Raw genomic sequence first — 25,136 nt, forward strand, 5'->3', positions numbered from 1 at the left:
AAGTTTAAGATTGTCTGAAAGGGGACTTTGGGGCAAAATAAAATGGCATTGTTTGCCACTGACCTGACTCAGTAAACCAAAATGTGCTATTCTTAAGCTGAAGCATATCGCGTTGGAACTTAGAGGTGCTGGTTTCATTCATTAGACTAAAAAGTTTGGTTTTGAAAGTGTTGGAATTCATCCAAAATCCTGCAGTATAACTGTGTTATATTGAAAAGACAGAGAATACACTGCAGTGAACGAAAAGCTGTTATTACTGTGCCACATTGAATTTAGTACAACTATTAGAAAAGCTTCTTTTCATTTCTTTAAACAGAGGAAGTATTTTGTATTTTTCCAGGATTACACCTACATATATAAAGCTATAAGTACAATTGTAAATAAAATATATTAATATGTTGAACCTCACTGCCTGTCTGCATTTTTCAAAAGAGGATACTGCAGGTTGTTGCTTTTCTCTGTGTGTATGTATGAGTGTATGAGAGAAAAGCGAGTGCATGTGTAAGCCGTGTCTGATGCTCTGTTTATATGATCCTCTATGTATGTGTGTCTGTGTGCGTGCGTGTGTGTAGCAAGGTATTATTTGACGGTCTGGGTCAGAGGAGGGGCAAGGTATCAAAGATCACAAAAAGTGTATGACAGCTGACAATTTCAGGCTTTTGATTAAGATTTGTTGATATGACCAGTCCCCGGGTCTCTCCCAAACTCACTCCAGGGATTCTGGGCTGCCTGGCTGTGCCGTAGACAGAACAACTCGTCAGTTGACAGAATCAGGCGGCACAGGCGCCTTCTCCTCATCGCCTGCCTTACCTCCCTGCTGAAACCCCAGTAATTAGAGTCTGGGCAACATGCAGAAAAAACACCTACAGAGAGCACAGTGTCATGGACATCGCCAATTATGCAGCCATTTTGCTCATGGATGCAACCAGCTCTTGTTGTAATGACACACGTACACATCCATGGGCATGCATAGCCAAGTGCACACACGTACACACACACTGACATGATGCACATGTGGATATAGTGAGATCATTACAGGACTAAATCAGGTTTATTCCTGACATATGCTTATTATTTACCAGTGTGTCATGTCAGCAGTAACACCAAGAACACAGGATGTTGCTTATTATTGCTATTTTGACCATTAATCCCTATCAAGGTCCTCACCTATGCACATTGTATACACCTGAGATACATTTCACCATTCACACAGCCAGTAATACTAAGTCTTAGTATATTGTAATTGTCATTCTTATTAAAATAGCTGTCTGTTAAGACGGAAGAAGTAATGGTGCATGTTAAAATTGTTTTGGATAGAAACTTGTTGAAAGTTGCATATGCATTTCAATTGATGACAGTAATAATGTCTAATGACTATCTTCCTTTAGATTTTTCCATTAAATCATCCTTGAATAATACAGCATAAATGGGCTATTATCTTCAACTGTAATATTAAGTACTAAAGAAAAAAAAAGTGTCTGCTTAAATTTAGCATTGGCCAGAAGATGCTGTTGACTGTAGGCTAATGTCTTTAAAACACCTTCTCCCCTTAGAAAAGAGGAGGAAAAGTTAATTGCAGCATTTGCTCATCGGGGAGACAGAGGGCCACTCAAAACGTCCCCTCATTTGTGAATTAGAGACACGCATTTAGCCACAGGAAATGTAAAGTGGGACTGCTCACCATGAAGAGGAGGTTAAGTGCACTAATGGAAAGCAGTTAAGTGTTTGTTATTGTTGCTCCATTATTTCTTTTCTCTTCTGTATTTATAGTTTGTATTTGTAGATGTAAATTTTTTTGGAATGTTTTAATGGCAATTCTTTGATTTGTCCATCCAATAATAAATGGTGCTTGAGCGTAATGTTAAGTGCATTTCATTGTCTTGTCAGCCACTGTTTCTGTGCACTGCTTTGGTTTTGCGCATTTATACCTTTTAATATAAATTTAAGTATAGTGTTAAGATGGCACATTGACACATGTCACATTACATCAGTCAAATATATAAGTTGCTTCTCAGTCAAAGAATTTCTAAGTTACACAAGAAAAAGAGCAACGATAACAAGTATAGTACAGTCTCTATGTGAGCCAAATATCTGAAATTACAATGTTAACATAATTCCTGTGCAAACTAGTTTATATTAAGCATGTTAGAAGTAGGACTTCTTGAAAGGCATTTCAGTAGCCTTTATTTTCTACATGGTGCCACCTCTATATCGCTTATATTGCAACACAGAGCCATCATCATAATAGTACAGTAATGAATCAGCCATTCCGTGCATGTTTGGCCTTTGAGGAATTTGAGAAACAGAGTTTTAGTAATTATTTGTGCGACTCCCTCCAGTAAAACTTGACATGTATTGTAAATGTAATCCTACTGATGATATGCAGTGGAATTAGTGTTTCAGTATTTTATTTAACATGGTTAATAGTACTTTCCTCCAAGCAGAGATTTCTGAGAGGAGGAAATTAATGGGTGTATTGTGGCTACTATTGTTAGCTGTGGCGAAGCACATGGACATAGTAAAATGCTTGAAATTGTATTTGTCATGTTTAAACTAAGTCAGTGGCATGTAAAAAAAAGTAGGTGTCAGAGGACAGAAAATCCTCAGTATTGCTCTGAGCTGGCTTTGACACAGATCTTCAGCATAACATGCTGCCACATCCAGAATAAAACAACCCAGGCAGAGCTAGCAGACTTACCCTTTCTAATGAGAATTTTGTGTAATTGATGTCACGCTATGGCAAGATTGGGATCATTTCTCAGTTTCTTCTCTTTGTTTGCTGCCATTTCAGAAATACGCCCTCTGAACTTTAACAGTCATTTATTCTTTCATTTCCTTCTCTAAACAAAAGCGGGGCCCTCTTTCTGCTCATCACCGTGCCAATATGAGAGAAACACCATCTTGTCACGCAATGTAACAAAACCATTAAACGTGCAGCATTAAAGGGAGACAAGATGCAATTAGCCAAGAAATTACTCTGATCTTGGTGACATTTGGGAGAAATTGTAACACAATATACACGGCCGACGCTTGATTGACAGCCTAATCCAAGTTTGATGGGCGCGGGTCCACGTTCACCGAGCAGAGCGGGTCGTCAGCAGATAACGAGTACAGCTGCACAACCCTGATAGCTATGTCCGCCACGATTCGTCACCGGGCAAATTCCTCTGGTTTAAACGATGATGAAAGTATCGACCATTAATGACAGGATCATCTCCCTGCCTGAAATAAACGCTCTAATCCCTTTTGCCAGGTCCATGAATTCCTAATATGAGTTATATAAACTGGAGCAATAAATCAGTGTTAGCTCAGTTGTGTTTGGAAAATTGTACCAAGGCTCTTTGCCCCCTGTTTAAAATGCAAGACGGGCAACTGAGGACATCTTCGCTTAAGCTGTAACATCCAATGAGTTATTGCTGGGGATAGATTAACTCTCTCACAGCAATCAGAATTGCAAATGGGTAAAGAACAAGGTGGAATTTCCCTTTGCTATTGTGAACTGAGACGTGCGTTTGACTGCAGTCAGTGGATGGTGATGAATATCACAACCTTTCATCGGCCGGGTCTTGGATTGGTTGAACATGAGTGATGAGAACATCATACTCACTGCATTATAATGACATTAATCACAGTCATAGGTAAGAGAGTCACAGGGAAATAGAAAGAAAAAGAGACAGAGGTTAACAGCAAAATCTGACATGGTGGTGTTTGTGAGTCATATTAGAAACCTATTAAAGGCACAGAAGAGTCAATGTAGATATTTCACTTAGCTTCTTTTGTGTGAAACTTTTAATTGCATATGTGTAGTGTGGATGTACTGAGGGCAAGTGCAAACATCAGTAAGTTGGTTAATTAAAACAGGAATTGCAAACTGATGGATGGCCGCCCACCTAGAGCCCGGTTCTGCTCAAGGTTTCTTCCCGTTAAAGGAGAGTTTTTCCTTGCCACTGTCGCCAAGTGCTTACTAGGTTGGGTCTCTGTATATTAAAGAGTACAGTCTAGACCTGCTCTGTGTGAAAAGTGCCCTGAGATAACTTCTGTTGTGATTTGGTGCTATATAAATAAGGCTGAATTGACTTGAAACTGTCCCCAGTCAACATGAGGCAACATCCCAGGAAGGAGGGGAAGACCTGTGACTGACACTTTTATACCAGAACAAAAATGTCCACCCATAGGACGCCTGGCATAAAAGCAGGAACGCATTCCCTAATTCACCTCCCCTCAGCAAGATGATTGTAGCCTTTTTTTTTTTTAAGAGGAGACGTGACACAATGCTGCCTAAACGTAATGATTAGGGTGAGTGGAAAGCAAAAGTGAATAGCTGATGAATATTTCATAAATGTTAGCAGCACTTACTGGACACAAGGCCTGATTGATGGCAGAGTGGCTGTAAAGGTTTGGATGCTGAAGGGCCTCAGCCTCCTTTCACACCAGTGCTTACTTCAAGCACCATCGTTAATCGCAGAATAAAGATGTACTTAGCTGAAGAGTTCTTCATTAATGGCCCGCCTTTAAACAAAAGTAGCTGCATAGGATTTGTGTCATTGGAGTGAAATGCAAAGGACTAAGTGATGGATAGAAGGAGAACAACAGACGTGGAGAAAACATAAAGGGAATATTTTGCTTTTAGTTCTAGACTCTTGATAATACAAAAATGAAAGATCCAGTGTGAAGTTAAGTTTGCAAAAGTATACTTCAGTTACAGCAGTAAAACACTTAACTATTCTGAAAGTTAAAGGTACCCTGTGGAGCCTTTTGTTATTTTGTAAACAAACAAAATTTATGTTTACATTTAGTGTATCTCACCAAAAAGCATTGTGCATGTAGGTTTAATAAATGTTTACATCTATGTGTACATTGGCATTCTTCTTCTCTGCCTTTGTTGGCTCTTTGCTACGTTTTTTGACACGACTGTCGATCATTGCATTAGCACAAAACCTTCAGCCTTGAGCACATGCATAAGATACAAATGGGGACTAGCTCATAAAAACACTGTTGCATGGCGATACTAGTGTTCAAAAGCTCCACTGGGTACCTTAAATTACAAATGTATTGCACAATTCAGAAATACACTGTAACAACATTTAAACTGGATTAAAGTTATATTTTGAAACACAATACTTATGTTAAACTATACTTCACAGCAGTTAAGTGAGACTTTTGTTCAACTCTGGTCAATTCTAAACCCAAATTCTTATTAATGTCAAGGTGTGTGAGATATGTTACTGGGCATTTTGTTAACAGATGGTGGCTTTAATGCATCAATTATATGTTCAAGGACGAGAAACAGAGGAAAGAAACTAGTTGGACTTTTTTTAATCTCAAAATGTTACTGTCATGAGAAAACCTTGACATATGGGATTTGTCATTTTAGCTACATTAGTCTGAACATGGCTGTAGTATGGCCTGCGTTCGTCACTGTCCACCTTTACATTATTAAAGCAAGTGATATCAGTCTGGTTTACATGCTTGTCGTGTGATTACTGAACTACAGTACAATGAACATTTTTTTCACAAACTATAAGTCCCAAGAAAGAAAATATAGAGCTTGTTCTTACTGCCTTATGCCTCAAGAACCCTCTGATATATGACTCCGCCTGTACAGATGTGGAGAGACACCCAAATCCACTCTGGATCCACTTGTCCAGCCCTCTTTAATTAAAGTGTGTGCATTTTTCTATTACCGACAAGTCCATTTGCAGACAACCATCCATCACACATCTGCCCCCTCTCTGCAGGCATCTAATGAATTGAGCAAAAGTGATTTGTGGTGGTAATCCTTTGGAGAAGCTGAATGAAGTGTATGCATTGCATGTATTTTTTTTTTTTTTTACCCATCTCCCTTTATTTCTCTGTGGATGAATAGTGCCCCACAGGCATTGGTATCATATAGATGGAAGTGAACATTATGTTGACTAAGGTTTTGGTGCTATTACCATGTATTTCTAATAAAACTAAAGTCTTAAGAATGACTCTGTCTCATTTTTCATTAGCGTTGGTGCCCTTTACCTAGAGTCCTCTGCCAATTTTTCAACTTTGCTATGAACCTACTAATAACTTAAATCTCGTTCGGAACATTATGGGAATAGAGAATTTGAGCTGAATTTGACCATAAATGAGGTATTAGTGCAGGGAGGGTAGATGGATATTTCTACTGGCCATAAAAACTGTCACTGGGGATGTCATCAACAATATACTGTATGACACAAGTGTTTTTCTGATATTCTACTCTTATTTCATGAGAGACTGTTTACCGTTTTTTTTCCAAATTATAATTTAGCATTAACACTAAAAGTATAAGACCAAAGACATTCTATATTTTGTTATTGTCAACAAAACCCATGAAATGACTTCTGACTTCCCCAGCTTGTCTGTAACTCTTAGCCCCAACCACATTGATTCCTATTGAATGAATCTTTAAAAATGTGTTGAAATATATATTGTAGTTTCGTTTTCCATTTGAAATTGACTACAGCTGTGAAATGATACAAGAAAAAACACTGATCTTTCATATGTAAAAAGTACAATATCATTCCATCAGAATGTGTGCATTAGTTCGCAGATGTGTTGAAGTATGCATGTGTATATACTGTGTATTTTTTGTATGGTTAAGCTTAACTGAGTGTGTGAGTTTGAGTATTATAATCATGTGTATGCATATGTGTGCAGTAGGCCTACAGTATTCTAACAATGTTCTTTTTGTGATTTTACGATGGACTCTTGGGAGATTAGCCTTGAGCTAAAAGAGATCCAAATAAACAAATAAATACAAATTCATCATAAAATCATCTCAAGGTTTTGTTTGCTCTCTTTTACCACATCATTTTTCCTCATCCTCTTCCTGTATGAGCTCACCTGTGGCTCAGGAGAGTTGGGGGTCATACCTGCATCCCTTAGTGGGCCAGCCCTAGACATGCCCAGCCCTGCTATGTCCCAAAGGCCCTCCTGTCAGCTGTGTGCCTCCACCACTGTCACTGAGTGTGTGCGTGTGTGTATGTGTGTGTATGTGTGTGTGTCCTGCCGCAGAACAAGACCCAATTTGATTTGCTCCACTGGCCTGTGAAGCTCGGCTGTGAGGCAGCACCTCTCTTTATTCCCCTAATGGCTTCCCTTCCCCACTGCTCCTTACCCTTCCCCAGACACCAGTTATGTGCACTCTTGTAAATATACATATACACGATGGTGGGAGAAGAAGACTGTGATGCATAGATCCAAAGACAGAAACAGAAGAGAGAGAAAACGAGTGAAAGGGAGTGGAATAAAAGTGAGACAAAGGGTGCAGTAAAAAAAAAAAAAAAGGTGTTCGCGCTCAAGAAAAGGGGGCCGTTCTTTCAGAGGATGACCTTGGGACTGAGGTCTCTTTAATCTGGTGATATTAGGAGTCTTAGATGGGCTGGGCAAGTGCTAGAGAGGTGGACCTGTCTATCAAAATAGGAGGAGACGTACCAGAAGCAGCCCATTTCCACGGCTGGGGCACGAGATGGTGTTAGTTGTGTTTCACTGTGGATGGAGCTCAGGGGCAATGGAGGTTAAGCTTTCTGCCGCTGTTGCCACCCACTCTATACCACTGCAGTACGCACATATGGTATTATACCAATGCTGTGCATGTATCTCGCCTCCCCTCCCCTCCCCTTCCCCCATAAGCGATCTAAATGGTAGCTCTTGTGAGTTGAACCATATAAGTGAGTGTGATGGAGAGACATGTAAATTGCATTGCATAGGACATGCAATTGGCAGAGTCTATAGCTAGGTAACAGCATGGTTCTGCTCAAATAGGTTCTCTAAGCGCCCATGTGTGACTTTGAGTTTAAATGGGTCATACCATACAGGTACAATTCAATCACATATGAAATGAGTTTGCTGCAAGTAAACTTTGGAAATGATTTCTTTGTCAAGTCTAATGTGTTGAGTTCAGGGGGGTGTGCAAGTGGATTGTGGGTCTTGGAAAATTGCAAGGGCTGTGTAGGAGGGGGCGCTAATTTAAGAGGCTTAATAATGACCCCCTACCATTCTCTGCAGGAACTGCCTTCATTCGCCCATCACATCACATGCATGGCATGACATGGAAACAGGAGATGCATGTCATTTTTGACACAGCTTGGCACTTACTGGCTGCGGGAAACTTCTACATGAATTTCTAGCTGCAGTACCTGCCCGTTTTCTGAGGGGAAGAAAGGAATATGTCGAGAATCACAGATTTCTTTTTTCATCTTCTAAGCTTGAAAGAAACTACATAGTCTTAGTATCTTCCTTTTATAAATAAGAAAACAGTACTGAGTATTGAAAGCAGTCACAGTGTACAATGTAGCTTGTTTATTGCTGATATGAAGAAATTGGATGGATTTGTTGATACACATGTCTAGTTAAATGAAATTCTCTTTATTAAACTCCATGTCTGATTTTGTGGAGAAAAAAAATAATTATATTGTCTTGTACAAAAGAACTAGCTACAGTGAGAATAAGGTAAATGCTACACATATCTTCCAGAGACTCCAAAAAGATGACTGGGGGATTTATTTTTAATTGACAGGCTTTTGTCTATAGCACTCGCTGAGGAGACTATAAATAGACAAAATGGGCCTGCTGGCCACATGGGTGTGTGTACAATGGACAATTTAAATCTTCCATGCTGTTCAGACTCAATAGATTAATTGATCCTATCTATGGTTGACAAATCAGCACGAGAGCAGTTAGAGAAAATGAAAGGTGAGCCGAGAGGGCGAGGCGCACACCATGTTTGAGGTAAATATCCAGGGATTTCAAGAGCTCGGCAATCCAATTGCATGACCTTTTTTCTGGCTAACAAGAAGGCATCGTTGCTATTAAAAGGCTGCTTTGAGCTTCCAGGGAACACAGAGTATGTGTTTCACCAGACTGATAAGGCACGTCAGACACCATGAATGAAATACACATGGAGATATAATGACATTGACAGGCAGTAAAATGGTGAGGTGCATGACATAAACATGGGCTTCAGGCATGAATCAGATACTTTGTACATACTTACTTACTACTTTGTACCATACCAAACTTGAATGCTAATACTTGTTTGCATTTTTCCACATTTTTCACGTTAATGGTTCTCAAAATATAATCTGGACAATGTTTTGCAATGTTTCTATTTCAGCTCATTTCAATGCAAATACTTGAGGTCATTTCTGTAAGGTTATTTTTTTTGGCAAGCCTGATATCTGATTCCATAACATGAGTTAGCAGCTTAATCTTAAATCTGGTTGGTTCCCTTTTTCAGGGAGGACCAGAAATCCTGTGGCGCACTGCAAAAAAGTGGCCCCTTTGAGTTGCCCCTTGATGCAACAGTCACTATAATGCAAGTGGCACGGTGTGTCCGCTGCTAAACGATTCGCATGAGAATCTCTCCCTCCCTCTTCCCTCCGTTTATCTCAGTTCTATAGTCTTCCTGTCTTTGACCCATGTAGAATCAAGCTTCCCATTTGGGCCTCCATGCGTCCAGTCATTTACATTTCACCACATTTAAAGCCTCCCAAATAAGATCTGAAAGCGTGTCATCACACTGACTGTCAGGGGAGGCAGGTCCCATAATTTCATTTAAATTTTCATGTTTTTTTGTGCATTTCAGTTCAGTTGGGGGTGTTCTAAGAGGTGAGTTTTAAATGATTTTGGGCTCAAAGTGTATATGTGAGTCATAGCTGTCTGATAACAGCTTATAGTCTGAATAAAACCCAAAGGAATATTCTGGATGGTTTTAGTTAGGCTCTCTTAAAATCACTTATTTTATCATAAACGTAGAACTGCTGAATTGTAACCAATAGCTTTTATAGTCGACCACCTAAAAATGACCCAACGCGACAATTCCAGATGAATTTTCGATAATTCATCATGAAACGAGCCAACTGTCTCATTTATATCTCAGCGTATTCACTCTGCCAAAATTACTGCAGCCCTCCCCATCCCACTATCACCCCCAGTGGAATGTGAGCCTTGTCTGGTCTGTTTGGACCCAGCCCAGGCTTATCTGGTTATCATCTGATATTTTTCTGTACCTCAGATGTGTATTTCACATTTACTACTGGTGATAAATTGCAACATTTGTGTGGATCTTGGATAACAGAGAAGAGGGAAAACTTGAAACTATGCTTTCTTTGCTCCTCTACATTCAGAGGGGAGTGGGTGATACTGTTGCTGAGAAACTTTTTGATCAGGCGTCATGAGATTTCAGTGTATTTTATAGCTACCATACAGAAAGTTTACATGAAATGAGTGATGATTTCTTAGATTTAGCTACAACTGCAAAAAGTAGTTGACTAATGCAGATATTAACACATTTTTAGATGTAAAAACTCCAACACTTCTGCTAGTTTAGGACCATCACAATGAACAATCAGCATGTGTCACATCATGTGATGATTAAGGCCATATTATTGTGTAGTTTGTTCCCCAAATCTGACTCATCATGTGTGAGCATCTCCATAAAGCACGACAAAACAGTCACAACAGGATGTATTTTTAAGTCACCAGTTTAAGGCCCCAGTTTAAGGTTGCATGAGACTACTTCCGAATTAATTTCTTTAAACAGCTGCCAGAATTTCACAATGAACTGGTCTCTTAGAAACACACACACACACACACCAAACTCCTTTCCCCTTTGATGATATTCTGAAATTAGCTCTCTTTAATCAAATGCGCCATGGTGCACAGGTGTTGAAAACTCTCCCTTTTTCTCCCATCATCCGGAGGTTGTTGTTGTTGGAAAGGAATTTTGTGGATTACACTGGCAAGCCACCCCTGAACCTTTCTAACTCTGTAATCCAAAGGGAAGCATGGCTCGTTTTTATCAGGAAGCTCAATAGATAAACAATAATAATACATTTCAGCTAATGAAACAGACCACGATGTATGGAGAAGCTTACCCGTAAGCCGAGCGCCTCAGCCTCGTCGCCATTTGTTTGGAGCTGTTTGTTTTTAACTGCCTGCTATTGTTACTGTTTTTAATCCGAGTGAAATAAACTTATTTGAATGCTCCATGGATTAAAGAAACTGTGATTTTCCACTTCAAACACATGCAGCGTGTCGGATGATAAAACGACTGCAGCTCAGAACCAGAGTTTCATTGTCCTTTTTCCTCCTGCGCCAAATGCTGTTTATTTAAACTGTAGCCTTTCCTTTTCGGTTTCCAAGTGTCTGGGTGTCTCTGTAAAGAAGTCTTTTTTTTATTTAGAGGTATTGTTTACCTCCTTAGTCAAAAGCTGGTTTGAATAATTCCAGAGCCCACCTGCTCAACTCTGCTCCAAAAAAAGGTCAGGTAGGTGTGTGCACCAAATAGCAGTAATGCACAGCAATTCCTTCCCTTGCTTTAATTGCAGAGCAAGAAAACAATGGGCCCTTAGGAGACTCTGCAACCACTGGATGCAGGCTTTATTTGCATCGCACTGATCCCTTATCTCTACACTGCCAGTCTTCCATCTACCCGTAACTCCAATTAGCATTCTCTCCTTCTTTGTGGTTTCAGGAAGTCTGGTCAGATGGCTATGGTAAAGGCCAACTTTGCTCCATGGGGGAAAGCAACGTCAGGGTCCATGTGAAAGATGGAAAGAAGGAAGTGAGCTAATGCATGTGTGTCACAGAATGAGGGAGAGAAAAAGTAAAGGAAACAAAGAGTAAGGTAGATAGATGTAGAGTAATGGAGAAAGTGAGGTAAAAGGGGGGAGGATGAGAAAGTTTGCATGTGCTTCAGGATTTGGTCAGACATAAAAGATGACAGAAGAGCTGATTGCCAAAGGTATGATACTTTAACAGCATGAATCAGAAAAGACCTCTGATGAATATTTATGAGGCAGCTGTGTGAGGAGCCATTCATACAACCAAAGGAAACAGTCAGTTATGTCAGGACTGCAATACAACCACTGTCCTAAATTGCTACGGAGAAATTTCATTAGCTACTAAACATATGCCCGATACTCCCAGAAAAACGCCATTAAAAAGTTGCTGAAACGACAAGTCATATTAGACGTTTAGTTTTGGTTTTAGTGAGAGTGGAGGGATATCGCTTATGTACAGGAATTTAAGAAAGTATTCAATAAATCATTTATGTCTTCACAAAGTAAACCTTTAAATCTGTCCATGCACAGGTGTCTTCTGGCGCAGCTCTGCTGCGACTGCGGTGTGCCACAGCGTGGTGTGTGTGTGTGTACTTGTGCAGCACACACTGGAAAGTATTGTATTGTGTATATTTCTTGGCCACATTGTGTCTTCTCTCACATTGAATCTTTGTACTCCATGAGCACTGCTGGACGGTGCTGTGTAGTACTTTTGTGTATTTACAAAGGATGGGTGCCATGTGTGGACTATGTCTTGAATTGCTTTTTTCTTCCCAGTGTGTATGTTTCTTTTATTGTGTATGTTAAATTTTGTGCATACACTGCAAACCAATTTCCTTCTGGGATAATAAAGTTAATCCTAATCTCTTAATGTTTATACACAACAGTTTTACTGTATGGACTAAGACATACATCCACTTGAGGCTCATCTTGGACCAAAGTATATATGGAAAAATCTAATTTTCAACAGCTTTTGGGCTAATAATAATCCTGATGGACAGAGCAGGTTTAGCACAATTGTTGAGACAATTGTTGTGTTACTGACAAATATCCATGTTTCAAACTTAATTTTCACCACTTCATTTCACTACTGTGTGTATTATTATGCTTGCATAAGCATTCAAGTGTGTGAATTTGCCCACTTCAGTCTAATAAAACCAACAGCAACATTCTGACAGTCAAGTCTCTCTATTCACACCAACACTGCTGCCACCCTCCCGGGCCGGGGGCATTTTAATTGGCCCACTTCCGAACTGTAATTTTTTTTAATTGCTTGGAGACACTCTGCTCTCTTTAAAAAAAATCAATGCAGATGTAATAATATCTGTAATTGTCTGCCACGCTCCAGGGACACCACAAAAGCCTTGGATCAATGGAGGAAAGCAGGGAAGCTGGTAGGGGTTAATTTTTCCCTTTCTGTAGGTAATGACAGGGAGGCAACGCTTGGCTCCTGGCATAGAGGCACAACTTGTGCTGTTCCTATTGTCTCTACAGCGCCTAATTGGGCCAAATGCAGTTAGTTCCCCCTGGCAGAGGCTGTCGAGGTGGTGATTAATGAAGCCTCCAGTCACATAACCTGATAAAAAGAAAAGAAAGGGATGGGAGAGGGAAAAAAAATATCAACCTGCTTTGTGTTATTCATCCTTTTTTTCTTTCTTGTGCTTTTTCACTGCCTTTGTCAATTCTCCAGAACTTCTTTCACTAAGTAAACAGGTGAAGTAGTTTAAGTTTGCAAAGGTTTATTTTTCTTCAGGGAAGGAAAGGGGGGCAGGCCCATTACCGCATTGAGGGAGTAATTAAAAAAAAAAAAAAAAAAAAAGAAGAGAGGCGGGAGGTTGCTCAGCTTGAGTCCCATGTCTCTGTTCTTGAAGTGTAGTATCACACACTATTGGTAAAAATTGACAAGTGTCTGCCTAAGGTGACAGCATTTGGATTTTGCAGCCTTCTTTCCTGTACAGTCTCCAGAGACGTGTCAGGAATCCAGGATCAAGAGGTCACAGGTATTAGCCTCCCAGGATCGTCATGGCCTTTGACTAATTACCTCATTAAGCTGCACTCCAATACTTTCCATGGTCTCTGTAGCTTGGTCTTGTTGCTTGGTGTAAAGAGGACAGAGTGGACACAGAACTTGTCCGCGGTGATCTGGGTGAATTGACCGCAGCTTGTTGCATCCTGGTATGTGGGTCGTGGGAGGGAAATCAATCCTCTGTAAATATATTAGATGCAATTACATCCTGCTGGACTTTGCCTAACACATTTATAGAAGCATTAGGCAAAGTCTTCCTTTATCAACCACCCTGGGCCATTAGGACAATGACATGTAATTTTCACATGTAGGTCCTGTGAGGGTATTGGAAAAAGAGCACAGGGGAGGCGGTTACATGTCTAAGTTTTGATTGTATAAAGAACAAAGTGTTTTTCATTTGTTTCATTAGGTTGGTGTCACTTTGTGGGTTTTGGTGATCCAATAAGAAGGCTTGATGCAACATGGCAACCAGGCTTATGAAGAGATCTTAAATAAATGGTTACTTCCGTAGTCATACCTAGAGTCAAATATGTGTTACATCAGTTTCACATGTATTTCCAATTTGCAAATATTTAGATCATACTGTAAAAACCTTGCTGTTTCTTTAACCAGTTCATTTAGGTCCAACTCCATATAAATAATCTTCATTCATATTAATGAATTATTATCAAGGTGTTTTAGTTTCTCTCAGAGAAGACTGATATCCTTATTTTTATAACGTTTCATTTCAGCACTTTGTTGCATGATGAACAGCAGCTGAAATATTGTCGAGTTATTTCAGGGATTTGATTAATGTTTGTTTTTGCGTATGTTCATTTTGTCTGGAATTACGTAGGCACCTTAATTCCTCAATGAAAAAATGCCTAATTATCATAAAACGTATGAATGATAATTGTGGAACAATGTAATGTCAATAGCCTTCTGATTAATCCCTCTGAACACAGCCAAATGGCTGGCACAGTAACTCGGTAAGTGATAAGCAATTTCATTTGTTCCTAATTACTAAGAGGCCCATTTTGCCACTGTCATGATGAAATTTCTAAACCTCCTTAACCAGCCAAGGCTTATACATTTATAAATGCATTTTTTTTTTTACCCTTTCTCTCTCCCTCTCTGCATTTGGAAGGTATTCAAGTCTAATTACTCACAAGAGGGCATGTGTGCTTACAGTAGCACAAGAGGTGCTTGACAACAAAGTTTATCCCAAACAGCCAGGGCTCTGAGTACATTCAGGTACTTTTTGGGAAGAACATCAGTTCTCCTAAAGTGAAAGAGTGTGTGCGTGTGTGTGCACACATGTCCCCATTGGTCTCTGTGTGTGAGTATGCACACATGGTCATGCCTGTGTGTGTTTATAGGGATTTTTTCATAGGATTTCAGAGACAATAGAGCAGGTTTGTTTGTGGTCATCCATGAAATAGCCTTGGGCCTATATGCCATAGGTTCTTCAAACACCCTGACTTTTTTTTCCCACCTTTCTCTTTCTTTTAGCAATGGATTTGGGAGGAGGTCTGGTCAAATGGGCTCAAATACAGCATCACACAGTTTTTACCTCTGGGCTTCCTCGCTGTCACCCAACAGCACCCTCAGGACCACTATTCTCCCTCTTATCCCAGACCTGAATTCTTCATTTGGTCACACTGCTTGCTCCTGAATAGTCACCTCTGAGGAGATTAACCCTTTCATTAAAAATGCCTGACCAGGGTCAACCTACTGCCTGGCTCTGCAGTCTCTGCGCCTTGCTTTGATCTATCAGCTATGGAGAAATTATTAGCAAACTAAGCCGTGCCATGTGATTTGTTTTTGTAAATTTGTAGAAATTATTCATAATCCTATTATGTGACCAAGGGGCAAACCTGCATAAAATACTGTATATGAGGCCTTTGTTATCATGGGGAAGGCACAAGGAAGAAAATGTTGAATGTGGGAGCACTGACGCTATGAGAAAGACGAAGAGTGTTGGAGATCTGTTCTAATCTTCTGGACTAGGTCCTATACTTTGGATAAATAAATGCTTCTGTAACAACTGATTCCACTCCCTAAAAATGAAAGAAAATGTACCCATTTCCAAACTCTAACCCAATCCTAAGTACACCTCTTTTGTTGCAGACAAGGAATAATTGTGACGTTACAAACCTCAGTCCCAGCAGCATGCATTATCAGCAGGGTAATGTATTGCACATAACCAGGGGAAGAGGAGAAATCACAATTTTTACACCTCCCATCTCCCTTTCAGGGGCCAATACTTTGCAGAACAAAAGTCAATGTCTCAGCCCAAATCTTGTCTGACAACGCGTAGCAGCCCGTGCTATTTTAGGCTCTTTGTGGTGCCAATCTCCTATCTCTCCCGTGACATTTTTTCAAAGAAAGAGTAGATTTCCTAGAGACTCTGCCCTTTGCAACTTCCACAGCATATTCTTGCACATAGAGTAAGGACCCTCCTCCTCACTCTAATGCCGTCGCTCTCCGCAGTGACCTGAGAAAGGGAAAATTAAGACAGCGTATCAGGCTAAGAGCCCTATCTTTAGCTGGTGGAGTGAAAGGACGTTATACAGATGCTTAATTCCCAGTTTTACATTTGGTATAAAAGGTCCAGAACCTGGGAAAATTTTGTCCTCTAACTACACTGTAAACAAGAGCTAGAAACATTCCTATCATTGGATGGCGTTTGATATGAATGTTTTGATTCTTTGCCCAAATAAAACCTATTTCACATCACTATTTCCAATTTGTCATGTGTTCAATTTATAATTGTCTCCCAAGTTATTATCGAACCACACTCTTTAATCATCCTATGTTCTTTTCTGAAATAATTTACAGCTTGTGCAAAAACTTCATGCTTTTAATGTCCTCATTTTAGATGGACTGGCTTACTGGCAGGCCACCAACTTCACATTAATTCGCTGCTGCATATGAGTGTACAGGTCTTATCCAGGCGTGCTTTTATTCAGGGTGAAAAGCTGAGTCGTTCTAAATAATGCAGGTCTAATTGGCTGTGTTTTGCAGTTAATTTCCATAAAGAGTCCAGGAGACTGTCACCTCAGTTTGGGAGGACAAGGCGCTGGAGCTGGAGCCATGTACCTCAGCCAGTCGTTAATCAGGAAACACACTTTCGCCCGCTTCTCAAAGGGCAGAGGTCAAGGAGGAGGGGCTGACACCATATCTGCACCAGAACGCTATAATTGTAGGAGTGTAAATTGCTGTAGAAAAACGCTCTGTCTCTGAAATTCAGCAAAAACGCATGCTGCTGTCCAAATGGTGTAATGAAGGACCAAGTGCCTCTTTGTGTAAGCAGAAAAGTAAGACTAAAGAAACTTACTTGGCATGATTTTGCTATAAACTAAACAGGACATTTGAAGTAGGTAAATGTAACCTCTACCATACTGTAACAATATTTCATCACTTCCTTTCCATCACAACTGACATAACCTGCCCAACGATAGCATATCTGCAAACCTGTCACAAGTCCCACTTAATATTGAAGCATTTAGGTGTAAATTTTTACAGAAAATCAGAACTTTTTTCAACGAGGCACTGAGATATACCACACCAAGTATCTCAAAGCCCTCTGGTGCTAGCCTGTGAAAGTTGTGCAAGTGCCTTGACACTAGTACACATACTCAGCATCAGTGAGAAGATCCACTTGCCTTTGGGATTCTATTTATGCTGTACTGTACCCTTGTTTGAGGCCGGACTCGCTCTCTCTCCTAATGCGGCGTGCTTGATCCCACAGCTGTGATTTTCCGGCTGCCACTTAGCATCCAGTGGCTCCGGGGCCATGAATAGCGGTGGTCTCAACAGAGTCAGGCCCCCTCATTTTATGGCTGCCTGCCTGTGGTCAACAGTCCTCTAGATCACAACAGCACCACAAAGGAGAAAAAATCTGACCTCAAAATCAGCAACTTATATATCACTGAAAATTATGGAGATACATAATTATTTATTGTGATACATACTGATTCCTTATGCTCTGTACTGCTCATTTAACTACATACCATACAGTCTGTACCAAAAGTGGCTACAAATAAGTATAAGATACAATACCAAATCTGCTTTAAAGACTTTACACATGTAATCAATATTTAGAACGCAAGGACAGATAAATCAAATATTACAATGTCCTAGAAGTACATTTCACCGTTTTATAGCATCACTAACAACTTCCATGAAAGCACACAAAATTTGAGAGCTGTGTCTTTAACACTGCTTCTCAAAAAGCAGGCAGAGCCTTACTAAACTGACTTTATTTATTCAGTTTAAAGTGACCATATTGGGTCCATGGAGCACACCAACCCCCAGTGGTACTCTTAAGTGGCTCACAAAGACATTCAGAGGATGGTGCTGCCAAGTGCGGCTTTATGGGGACAATTTAACATAATGGTCAAATAAATACTGGTGTAAAAAAACACCTGTGAACAGTGGTGGCAGGTTGAGGCCCATTACTATATTTTTTGTGTGACAGTTCAGCCGTGTACATCAGATTTCATTCCATTTTCCAAAAAGCAGAGGTTTGCTTTATATGCCAAATCAGAGATGTAGTGCAAGTACAGCTCACTGAGGCAAGGTGAGGATGCAACAAGCAATGCAATGATCTGGGAAAATAATGAGAAACTCTTCTCTTAGTTCCTCATTATACTCTCTAATCATTCTCATACTCATTACTCTCTAGAGGAAAATCTATTTACACTTGATGATTTCTCAGCAAAGTCTCAATTTTAGAATTGACTAAGGAAGAAGAGCATCAACCTAATAGGAATCTTTATGAATCATGTGACGTTGATAACATGAAAATGTGAAGGAGCAAACATTGCTAAATCATAAAACTGCTGCTGCACTGCTCTCTGTTGGTTGAAACATTCAACTCACACCCCATTCTGCAATGTCACAACTATCACAAAAACACCTAACTCTGAATTACAAGATGAATGGTATGTATTAGTGGGAAGATGGTAATTATGGTAACTGTCAGAGGACATGAACTTGGCACTGTGCCATGTTAGTCGGTATGGATTTACCCTTTAAATACTTCCTTCACAGAACAAAATGTTAATCAATTCAAATAAAACATTGTGAAGTTAAAAAGCCTGATTGTGATATTTCTTTCATAGATGAATATATTGTGTTTTTTGATAGCGTTTTCATTTTGTCATCGACAAAAAGATGTCAGTTTGTTAAAAAAAAAAAAAAAGAAGAAGCAAAACTCGCACACTGCGCCAGCTCTGGTTAACACACATAAACAATGGTCAGTGGCACAGGCTCTGATTACTCTGTTTCTGTCAGGTTTTTGGCACTCAGCTTAGTCTCAGGAGGGTCACAGTGATGACTGGGTATCTACAAGCTGTCAAAGTAGGTCAGAATTACCAACTAAAAACAGAAATCAATACCACAAAATCAAAACGGCAATAATGGCTGTGTCATTAAAATGAAGATTTATCATTAGCATAATGTTTTTTCCCTTAACTACTGAATAAAAGAAATCTTAAGCACTACTACAGCATTATTACTTATAGAGGCAATGCAACAAGCTCTTGTTCAACTGTCTACCAGTATTTCAAATTCTGCTTTGAAATACTTAACAACTTCTAATACGGTACTTAAAAGGGTTTATAAGCTGTGACAAATTGCTTCATTAATCATTAATATATCATCTATTAACGCTTTATAGATTAGTAACAAGCCAATTATAAATGTATTTTGGTCCAAATGCTCTGCAGCATTTTTCCAGAAGATAACTGTCCACTGGAGGAGTCTTTCCAATAAATTAAAGAGCAAAGTAAGAAAACGCAGCTTTAACTGATGAACATACACCGATCAAATCGGTTTTTCACAACCTGCTAACACAAGTGTTGTCCTAAATAATGAGGTATTACTCTTTTTTTTTGAGAGCCTATATAACAATAATTTATTTATTAACCATTAATAAAATCACTAGTTTTAACTTTATGGAGCATGTTATATCAGACAGTGAAGCCTTCTTATAATAAACACCCTATGTCTTTCAACCGAACATTGCGGTTACAAAACGTGCTCTCTGATTTTGTTTCCGTCTAAAACTATGACATAATAACATCTTACATAAACCAGACTTTACACAATAGACCTCGCGTGTCAGAAGTCAGCAACAAGAAGATGCAATGTAACCAAGTCCTGATATTTCCTCCTTGTCTTGGTCTTTCCTGCTTGTCATACTTCTCCCACTATGCATCGGAGAGATGACCCCCACCTCACCCTTGGTGCTGGGTGTGAGCTGGGTGTCCCAGTCAGACCTGTCTTGCTGAATGCCTTATGACAGGTTGTTTGCAAAACTCTTGTGTTCTGTTTGTTCCCTCTCCCCTCTCCTGTGCTTGCTGACAGTGTCCCCATTGCGAATCTGAAGGGCCCTGCTTTGTTTCGCCCGCCTCATTGGAGCCAGTGGTGGTCCAAAGAGAGTTTGCACACACCTCATTCTGTGAGAGCATCTGTTGACTTACCTGCCCATTATTTAACTTTGTCTGCCCATTATTTAACTTTTGTGGGGGGGGGTTGAGATGTTTAATGTGCTGTGCGTATAATTTTGTTCAGTTTGTTCTGCTAAAATTAGGACATTACTTTAGGGAGTTAAGAATTAATACATTATTTATATTTTGGGAAGTGGAATGATCATGCTACAGTAAAATATGATTGTACCATTTATTAAGGAAAGACTTAATATACTACATCTGAATATTATGGAAAGTGATAACACAGTAATGTAGATTAATTCACCTTACATTACTATTGAGAAATCTTGTTTATCCGGTTGCACCTGTCCAATTGACAGTACCATTGCCATATATATATGTATGTGTGTGTATATATATATATACATATATATATATACAAACACACACAATGATATGATGATACTGATATGATATAATGATACTCAGTATTTTCTGAGTAAACCGCAATGTAGAATTAATTACAATTTATAGGTAGCATACAGCAAAAAAACTCATCGAACTCAATGAACCTTGCATGGTTCCTTTTTATACACACATAAAATCAATGATTTGGGGGAGAAAAAAATCCAATACAATCAAATCCAGCCTCATGTCTACATCCAGTCATCTACCTACTTCCCCCCTTTTCTCTACCTCCACCCCCCATCTCCTGTTCCTAACATCAGCAGGGAGCGTGGCTAATTTACGAGCGTGGGCAATGCCAACATACTCTCTGAGGAGGGCCCGTTTTAACACCTCCAAATGCTGTAATGCATCCCAGCTGACCTTAATTATAAAAGCATGTGCCTCCCCTGTGCTTCTCCACCCACTACCCCCCTCCCCACCCAATGCAATCCACAAAGCTGGGGGTGTGAGCCAGTGTTCTTACCTGCACAGAACAACAGAGCAGCAGCCTCCATCGCAGCTCAATGTTAATAGTTGCATCCTGAGAGGAAATCAATAAAGCTATAAAGGGTGATATCACAGTGTGTCTGGGCCCTCACGCACACATTCACCTTCTCCCTCCCTCTCTCCCTCAGTGAGACCTGTTTATGAGGGGGTCTGGTGGTTGGTGGAGCAACTGAAAGGTCAGTAGTATGAGGTTTTGATCCAGGGATGAGACGCCCTCCTTGGGAGTGTGGGGTAAACGGTGGAGTGGGACCCCTGACTCATCTGGAGAAGAAGTGGATCTTTTCGAGGGCTTATAGCTGCTGTGCGTTGTCAAGGTAGCAAAGCATTAGTGCCTGTAAAGGCCCATCAATGCCGCCTGGTTACAATCAGAGGAGAATCCCCAGGAGGTGAAACGGGGCCTTGCTAAACTGCTGATGAACCGAGGGAGATATTAAAAGACCAACTCTCCTCCTCCTTCTGTCTGTATTGCAGATTTTTGCCCATAATATTGATATATGCACAGCACGGGGCTCTAGCATCATTGGGCTGATAAACTGCTCATACAATAGATAATCTTTTATGTACCTCCCGTGCACAGCACAAATATTATGACTATTAGTACATTAATTAACTCACTGGCCTGGGGGTCCTCTGCCCAGCCAAGGTTAAGAGCTTCTTTAATTAAAGATCAATACGGTTTTGCAGTATATTTCTACAGCACCAAAGGAGACATGGAGCTCTTTACTGTCTACATGTCAGAGTGATATAAGTTCACAGGATATGTATAGACAGAGATTCAAAGTGCAAAATGAGACCATTTGGAAGTATGGAAGAGTGAGGTGATATACTGCATGTCAAACTCCTGAAGTGATGGTGTGAAAGACGTATTAATACCTTCTTTATGGATTGAGTTATGTTTGTAACAATAATGCAGGTCTGAGCTCGATCCCAAACACACATACTCATTAAGATCACAGCTAATGGGAGCTGCAACTATGTCCAGCCAATCTTTAAGTCTTTGTTGATATTGGCCTGTCCAACACCACTTACTAATACACCTGAGCACTGAGCAAAGTAGGTGAGCAGCGATGTTGATGGCTGAGATCAAAGCCCACACCACTCTCTCCGCTGCCTTCCAGACAAGCACGCCGTAGGATTTAGCCCTTGTTTGTAGAAGTAAAGATGGCAGGGCCCAGAGAGCACACCTTCACGCTCAAGGCTCCAAAGTTCCCCTCAGATCACCGTAATCCGCCTGGATTATGTTTGACAGGACAGGGATCCTCCTGCTGGTCTGGACCCCTGTCCGTTCCAGAGTATAGCACCACAAAGGGTGGCTACAGCCAAAACCCTGACCACATACACAAACCAAGCATCAACCTGCCTCTATCCATAAGAAGCATGAGATTATGCACATTGCAAGCCTCACATTATATGTGTGGCAATGCCTATTGATGATCGATTCTACAGTGTGTTTTGGTTTTGTATTTTTCTGCTATTTACTGAAGCATTGGCTCTTTCAAATTCTAGATTAGAGATTAGATGCAAAGAACTAATTTTATGATTTCAACTTTGTTATAAGTTATATGGAATGTGTACTCGGGCTGCAGCTAATGATTATTTTCATTATCAATTAATTATCTCATTATTCTCAATTAATCAATTAGTTATTTCGTGTGTGGCAGAAACCGGTGAAAAGCCTATTATATTTTTCGTAGAGCTCATGGTGACATCGTCAAATGTCTTGTTTTGTCTGATCAACAGATATTCGGTTTACTATCATGTGTGACACAGGAAATCTTCAAATCGAGAAGCTGCAACCAGCTAATGTTCTTGCTTAATTCCTGCTTTAAAAAATGACAAAAACAATTATTCTATTATCAAAATAGGTGCCAATTAATTTTCTGTCAATCGACTAATCTTCGTAGCTCTCTCCATCAACATGAGAGCTGAAACAAAGTCTTTGTCAATTAGTAGATTAATGGATCAATGGAAAATTAATCGAACTGTTTTGATAATTGATTAATCATTTAAGTAATTTTTCAAGCAAAAATGCAAAAAGAATTCTCTGGTTCCATCTTCTTAAAAGTGAAGATTTGCCAGTTTTGTATGTGAGTAAACTGAATATCTTTGGCTTTTGCACTGTTGATCTGACAAAACAAGGCATTTGGAGATGTCACCATTTTCTTTTTTAAAAACATTTTTATAGCCCAAACAATCAATTAATCAAGGAAATATTTTTTAAGAAATATGTGTGTGTTCAAGTGCAACATTTTTACATGGAGAGTATTTTATGTTTAGTTTATGTATAAATATTAAGGACAAACTTGATCCAAAGATCAGGTTTCTGTAAATATGTCTGCAGCCCTCATATAATTGATAACTCACTTGCCCTTATGGAAAATTCACTGTAGCTACATATTTTCACATGTTGTGTATTACAGGCAAGACATGGGGGTTATAACCGATGGAAGACCAATATGATTTTGATTTATTAGTCTGTGGTATTCAGGGGAAGCCACTTACACACACACACACACAAACACACACAGTGTCTCCACACAGTGTAGTACTCTAACAACTCCACTGGAGATGTGATGGATAAGGCAGCCTCTCTTATCAATGCTGGCTTGGCTTTGGCTTAGCCCACCTGGGTCTCTCTGGGCCTGTTGACCAGTCTCTCTCCAAACACTGCTTCCTCTCCCTCCCACCACCGCCCACACCCTTTGCCACACAAGACTAAGACAGGTTAAACAGTTAAACACCAGCAAATCCAGCACTGCCCTGTGGGAAATTTGCTTCTAATCCCTAACTTATAGGCACAGAATCAAAGCCAAAAAGCCTGAGCAACAAATCTGATCCTCCCCCTAACAATCTTGGGCCTCTTGGGAGGGCAGGGAGAAGCTCCACAGACAAGGCTGAGATGGATAAATACCTAAATGATGAGACAGTCTGGGGACAGGGGAGTAGTGTCTGGCTATGGCCGTTCACCTCCAATTTGGCATCCGCGCAATGAAAGGCAATTGGGCGGCAGCCCCCACACAGCAGCCAGTCCTTATTATTATATGTTGAAGTGTGGCTTGGGCAATGATTAATGACAGCGTCAGAGCGAAAACAAAGCACAGCGCAAGTTATCTCCAATCCACCTGCTCCTGTGGCCCGATTGGAAGAGAATGGAAAAGAGAGCAAGCAGCACATGGCTTGATAATGGGAAAGAGAGGAGGAGGGCAGGGCAGGGTATAATGAAGGGGACTCAACTGACCACAGCAAGGTGAGAATAACTTCTAGAGAAACACAACAGGCATACATGCATACATCCACATGCAAGAATTTACAAGAGCAGTGCCAAAGTCTAAACACGGTGTGCTTCAAATTCCATTTTAGATTCAAGATCAAAATAATTCCTAACAACCCCACGGGGATTTATTCTTTATGTTTTTAAACTAACCAAATGCCAACTTGCAGGTAGTTTCCATGTGAGGTGTGAACATGCAGCTTGTGGCTTGCCTGGGTGATTGATTTGACAGACAGAGTGGACTTTCATGGCGTCTGTGTTTGTTACATCCAGGCCCACTGTCCCCTGCTGTATTGGTGTTGACATTTATGAGACATGTTGGTGGGGGCCTGCTAGACCTCACTAATGAGAGAGCGGAGGCTGACAGCGGGTAGCACAGCCTGACACTGCCATCCAGAGGCCACACTGGGTAATGCATGGTGGTCAGATGCCATGTTTACACTTGTTCCACTTCTTTGATTCTTTAAAGGTGTACTAAATTGCTACGTCTTACAGATTAACAGAGAAAGTGCACTTAAACCAAGCTTGAAAAGAAAAAAATATATAATAAACAAACAATTAACTGCTGTCTTCTATACAAAAGGCTGGTGACACACCAGTTATTGTACTGTGCCTGTGGGCTCTCAGGTGTGCATGTGTTTACAAGTGTGATCCGCCTTAATTGCAACATTGAGTTTATGCCTATGTGTGTGCCTGAGTGCCAACCTCACTGTCACACACAGCGCTCCAAATCAGGTCGCTGTGTGACGGCGAGTTGCAGGCGCCAACGACCGGAGGAGGACACTGGCTGGAGAGTAAAGCTGCCCTAGATAACGTCATGGTATGGTACAGTATTTTATTTATGCACGTGACTCAACCCTAAGTTGGAGGAGACAAACTTTTGCTTGCTC

General features: G+C 40.3%; 1 protein-coding gene and 1 long non-coding RNA gene across 20 annotated transcripts in view; both read right to left on the minus strand.

Annotated features, from left to right (window-relative positions):
* The window catches only part of meis2a (Meis homeobox 2a), a 195,429-nt gene that overhangs the window by 153,193 nt on the left and 17,100 nt on the right, over positions 1-25,136 (minus strand). The window contains exon 2 of one of the 19 annotated variants that reach the window (XM_042388080.1): positions 17,280-17,451. The exons of 17 other annotated variants lie outside the window; for them this stretch is intronic. The gene's annotated coding sequence lies outside the window, so the exon portion shown is untranslated. Of the gene's footprint in view, positions 1-13,617; positions 13,783-17,279; positions 17,452-25,136 lie in introns of all 19 variants that reach the window. One more of the 19 variants, XM_042388082.1, reaches the window with a different exon arrangement.
* On the minus strand, positions 15,759-17,273 carry LOC121880672. Its single transcript, XR_006091620.1, has 2 exons — positions 16,642-17,273; positions 15,759-16,078 (listed from the first exon to the last, which is right to left on the minus strand). It is a non-coding gene; the product is annotated as an uncharacterized LOC121880672 (long non-coding RNA).

This window comes from Thunnus maccoyii, chromosome 16 (genome assembly GCF_910596095.1).
Source record: "Thunnus maccoyii chromosome 16, fThuMac1.1, whole genome shotgun sequence".
Lineage (NCBI taxonomy): Eukaryota > Metazoa > Chordata > Actinopteri > Scombriformes > Scombridae > Thunnus > Thunnus maccoyii.